Below are 5810 nucleotides of genomic sequence, written 5' to 3'. Positions count from 1 at the left end.
TGAAGCAGGGAACTGGCTAAGGCAGCTGCACCCTGGTCCGACCATCAGAGAGCAAGAGACCTGAGAACTACAAAGGCAAGGCTCACTGAACCAATTATCTCTCTGCCCTTCAATTGACCGTACATGTGTTTATTGACCAGGTTGGAACAATAAACTTTAACTATCTCATGATATGACCCAACAATATTATTACTGGGCATATACCCACAAAGAAATAAGAAACAGATCACGAACAAACAGATGCTCCCCCATATTCATTGCAGCACAGTTCACAACAGCAAGAAGCTGGAAACAGCCTAAATTCCCATCAGTAGAAGATTGGATAAAGAAGAAAAAAACAAAAACCCCTGGTATATACACACAGTGGAATACTATACATCCCTAAAAAACTGCAGTAGAACTATGAAACACCTCCAGACGTGGAGGGTTCTGGAAAACATTATGCTGAGTGAAGCTAGTCAGTCACAAAAAGACAACTACTGTATGAGTCCACTGCTGAAGAACAAGCAGCAGAACAAGGACAGGCACAGGCATGAAGTCTGCTTGTCAGTGGAGACAGACAACCTGGTAGAGAGCCTGACCGTGCCCAATGAACCATACACCAACCTGATCTAGGTATGTCACTTTGTCAGAGGGCAGCTCAAGCCAGAAGAACCAAATGGTCAAAGGAGGAGAAGGGCATGCTGTCTACCGATTGGCTGCCAAGTAAATCTATGATGAGGTCACCCCAACAGGTAGACTGCCCAATCAGTCAGATGAGGGATATTGATAGGGAAAGCAACACAGGAGATGGGAAAGTGGGCTAACAAATCTGGGGGAACACAAACACATGTCTATTGACAGGAAAAGAGGGAGAACAGACCCCTAGTTTTGGGGAAAATGACTGAAAATGATTTGGGGAACCTAGGAGGTAGTATCTTTGGTGGTATGCACCAAATAGGCCACATTGACCTGAGCTTCTAGGTGCATCCTGGGGACCCAGGCTGGGTGGCATAGAATGCTGGGGCATTGAATCCTGGATCCTTAAGGTGCCCAGCATTCTCCGGAGGCTGCATCAATGAGATAAATGTGGAAACTCCACCGGGTTAACTGGACTCTACCGCAGATAATCTTGTCACCTGAGCACCCAACTCAGAAAATGCATGGTGTCTGAGGAAGCGGAAGCCAGCTGTACTAAAACTGTTCATCTTTCGGTAGGTGGACAAACATGGTCTTGCTACACCAATGCCATATATGCTGAATTAAGATATGTATTATTCCAGTAACTTGAGACAGATATTCTTAGAGATTTTTTTTAGATTAACCACAGTCTATACATACATCAATTGTGTTAAGCACATTTGTACATTTGTTGCCATCATTATTCTCAAAACATTTTCTTTCTACTTGAGGCCTTGGTATCAGCTCCTCATTTCTCCCCTCCCTCCCCGCTCACCCCTCGCTCATGAACCCTTGGTAATTTATAAATTATTTTTATTTTGTCATATCTTACCCTCTCCGACATCTCCCTTTACCCACTTTTCTGTTGTCCATCCCCCAGGGAGGAGGTTATATGTAGATCCTTATAGTCAGTTCCCGCTTTCTAACCCACCTTCCCGCTACCCTCCGGTATCGCCACTCTCACCACTGATCATCTGTCCTGGAGTCCCTGTGTTTCTGATTCCTATCTGTTCCAGTGCACATCCTCTGGTCTAGCCAGATTTGTAAGGTAGAATTGGGATCACGATAGTGGGGACGGGGAGGAAACATTTAAGAACTAGAGAAAAATTGTATGTTTCATTGTTGCTACACTGCTTGCTGACTGGCTCATCTCCCAGCAACCTTTCTGTAAGGGGATGTCCTGTTACCTACAGATGGGCTTTGGGTCTCCACACTGCACTCCTCCTTACAATGATATGACTTTTTGTTCTGATGATGCCTGATACCTGATCCCTTCGACACCTCGTGGTCACACAGGCTGGTGTGCTTCTTCCATGTGGGCTTTGTTGCTTCTGAGCTGGATGGCTGTTTGATTGTTATTGTAAATTTCCCTGACAATTAATCCCCATTGTTTGTGTAAATAGCATATAGCCATGTAATGATTGATTCTGTACAAGTGAGTAATTCAGGTACTGTGATATGGAGTTAGCCTACATTGGCCCAATATCCCTCTCTCAACTGAGCCTTAAAAATTAGTTTCGGGGGCTAATCAAAGACAGTATTAACAACATATTGTTATGCCCCATGGGGATGATTGATAGGACTCTCTCCCATAAATTAATAAAAATATTTTGAAAGGGAGCATAATGCAGATTAAAAACAAACAAACAAACAAACATAGATCCAGGAATGGGTTTTGAGCTTGCACTAAATCCTACCTCCAATTTAAGAACATTAGTTCTTACATTATGGCCCTGATGGATACTCACCCTTAAGAAGCAAACACAGAAGATGTGGGTGCTATAGAAAAATGTGACAAAGAATTTAGATGGTGCTTGGCTATTAGGTAAAATAACATTTGGGGTCTTAAAGACTCTTCTCCAAACAAGCAGTCTCTCTAAGTGAGATGCCAACTAAGTCCACATGAAAGACGCACGCCATCATAAGTTCTCGAAGGATTCTAAATCATATAAAGTGAAACCGAAAGAGCGATTAGTATCAGAGCCTAAATCATGAGAATCCAGTTTGCAAAAACAATGGATGACAGTGGGAACCCAAGATACGTTTGTGGGAACTAGATAGAAAATAAATCTTCCATGAGCTCCCTCTATCCATAATTGAGGATGGGAGAAAAGTGGTTACTAAACAGAGTGCATTGGAGAGATGAGTATAGAGGATCAAGGAGACAAACCTGACTTTAACAGTTAAAACTTTGTCAGCTGATTCCTTCTCTGATGCATGCTGGACCTGATCTGGTTTTCAATATTTTCTGTATTTTTTGTTTTGTTTTTGTTTGTTCATATTAGGGTTTATGTCAGCTGTATTATGTGATTAGGGGTCCGCCTCTTCAAGCTGTTTTATATGTTTTTCTGTTTTTTAGTATATGAAACCCAGGATTGATGACCCTATAGGGACATCAATAGAATAGGTTTGGGTTTTTGTGTGTGTGTGGGGGTGCACTATGGGAAACAGAAAGATTTCTCCCAAGTCGTCTCCCCCAAATATATGTTAGACTTAGGACACTGCTTGCAACTAATGGTAAATGATTGTCAAGTTATTTCCCTGAAGACTCCAGACATCCATAGCAAGAACCCCTGAAAGCTTTGGCTAAATAGAGTTTCCAGCTCTAAGGAAATCAAGGATAGGCCGCCATCATGAATCTAGGGTCCGCCCATCTTGTCACATGTACACCCTTATTCCCTCCTCTTTCTATAGTTTATGAACCCCTAGATCACCCCCCTCCCATTACTGTATTACCTATAGCACAACCCTTTCCTGTGACATATGTCTTTACCTGTAATTAGGGGGCTTGAATGTCTCCAGAGAATATATAAGTCTTGGTTAGCAATAAATCTCTCTCTCTCTCTCCACGTGCACCACCAAATGAGGCTGAGGTGAGCATGCTACCATGAAATGTGTCTGACTCCATTATTGCAATCTCTCTTCTATCTCTCATGCTCTCTATGACTTTACTATAATCTTTATTTATTATCGCTGTACAATTTTGCCTACGGGACCTGTGATGATGTGTTAGAGGCTCTCTTCTCTGACAGTGCACAGTGGGGGTGGTAATGGTGTGTGTGTGTGTGTGTGTGTGTGTGTGTGTGTGTGTGTGTAGAAGAGAGATGATGTCAAGGAGTCCAAATGATAGGAAAAAGGCTTTTTCAGTCTCTTACAAAAGTGGATAACTCCATGAAGAGTTGGGGGGACAACATAGTTAGGAACCTGACCCACTTGAGGTTTCACAACTGCAGGGTGCAGAAGCAGTCCCAGGGGTAGTCTTCAAGGTATGTCTTGGGCTTCTCGGGGCTTAAGAGGTCTTCATTCGCCTCCTTTAGCCTTGCCTCCCAGATGGCTGCAGCAGAAGCAGAAACTTTTTATTTCCTCCCTCTGGAATTGGTAGGGAAGTAGGACAGAAACCCCATTCTCCCCACTAAGCAGCTACTCAATCTTGCCCAGGTGGGCCTGCTCTGTGGGTAGGACCAAGGTCAAGAACACACCTGGGTGGTTGGCATGTGCTATCGTGCCAGCTCAGTGGATGTAAGCCTCACAGGTGGGTGGAAGATCAAAGATGAACACAAGAGATACCTGGTGGAATTCCATACCTCAGGCCACACCAGCATTGGGATCAGAATCCCTGTCTCCTTTGACTCCTCTGCCCGATGTTTGCCCTTGAAGGGGTTTCCCAGGACTTCAGCATCAGTTTCTGTGACGCAGTCATAAGGCCCTGGTTGAACTGTGCACTTGGAGCACAGGAGGAGTTCCCCATTGAGCACACAGGCAGGAATGCTGAACTGCTCCAGGAACAGGTGGAGCCAGTAACTCTGCTCCAGAGTGTTGACAGATAGCAAGGACTTGCCCTGAATCAATGAAAGTTTGAATAGGGCATCCACCAAACCCAAAACCACTGCCATCGAATTTATGGTGCTTCCTATGACTCCCTGTGGGTTTCTGAGACTAACTGTTTACAGAAGTAGAAAGTTAAGCGTCTCCCATGGAACTGTTGATGGTTTCAAACTTCAGACTATGAAGACCACTGCCCAATGTGTACCCACTACATCACCAGGGGTCCTTGAGCAACAGCAACATAAATTTGTCTACCTCGGTCTCACAGCCCACCTGAAACTGTTATAAATTTGTCTTTCTCAGTCTCATAGACCACCTGAAACTGTTGAAGCTGGCCTGCTGCCACGTAACAGGGACTCCTGTAACTCGAGGATAACCAGGTTATGGAGCCCCAATTCTTTGAATATTTGTACATCTTCATTGTCAGTTTCTGACATAAGAAAAAGCTTGGTAAATCCAGTGCAAGTGACAGAGAAGATTCTTGAGTTCTTCCTCAAAGGCAAAGGAAAAAATATCACCCTCATCCACCACCACCAGCAACTCAAGTGAGTCAGAAGTTTCATGTTTTCTTGCTACAGATTACAGATGGCTTAATATGCATGATTAGGGGTCCCCACCACTTTATCTTGCTTCTCTATCAGCACAATTCTCTGAGAGGCTGAGTCTTCCACAGCTGAGACATCAGCTACCCGGATGTCCTGGGCACAATAAGCCACCAGCTGGTAAATCATGGACTGTGCCTGCTTTGCCGGCTCCTTGGTGGGCACAAGGACAATGCCAGTCACAGTCTGTTCTATCACAGGACTTGTAATATTCCTGTGGAGCAGCAGCTGGAGCTTTGGAACAGTATAAGCAGCAGTGTTTCCCAAGCCATTGTGGCATTGAAATAGAATATCCTTCCCCTCCTGGGACAGCAGTTTGTCCTTTCCTTGGATCAGGGTAGGTCACTGCCAGCCCAGGTCCATGATGGCCTGCAGGTGCCAGGGATCAAGGTCCATGTGTGCAAAGTCCAACACATCGTCTGACATGATTTTCAGTAATCAGGATCTTTGAGTCTTAGGACAATCACAATAAGCCTCTGTTGACTAAACAGATAGCAGGAATTAGCTTTATGGCTAATTAATTTTTGATTGACTAATTAAGTCAAATAAAAGAGGATTCTCAGAGTTATTTGGATGACCCTTCCGGGAGATATCCTTATTTTAAAAATTTGCCTCTGAGCATTACAGAAATTTAGAAAAATTCCCAAGAAACTGAGGGAATAGGGAAAACATGCCACAAATTAAGCTAGCTACAGTAAGTTAGGTTACATATGAAGCTACTCA

General features: G+C 43.9%; 1 pseudogene; it reads right to left on the bottom strand.

Moving 5' to 3' along the window:
* Positions 1 to 1085: 1085 nt before the first annotated feature.
* Positions 1086 to 5513, bottom strand: LOC101662052 (annotated as a pseudogene).
* Between the last annotated feature and the right edge of the window lie 297 nt (positions 5514 to 5810).

This window comes from Echinops telfairi, unplaced genomic scaffold (genome assembly GCF_000313985.2).
Source record: "Echinops telfairi isolate 266 unplaced genomic scaffold, ASM31398v2 ScPeMD7_44;HRSCAF=162, whole genome shotgun sequence".
NCBI lineage: Eukaryota > Metazoa > Chordata > Mammalia > Afrosoricida > Tenrecidae > Echinops > Echinops telfairi.
Note: the sequence above shows the minus strand (reverse complement) of the source record. Positions and strands in the feature narration are given on the sequence as shown.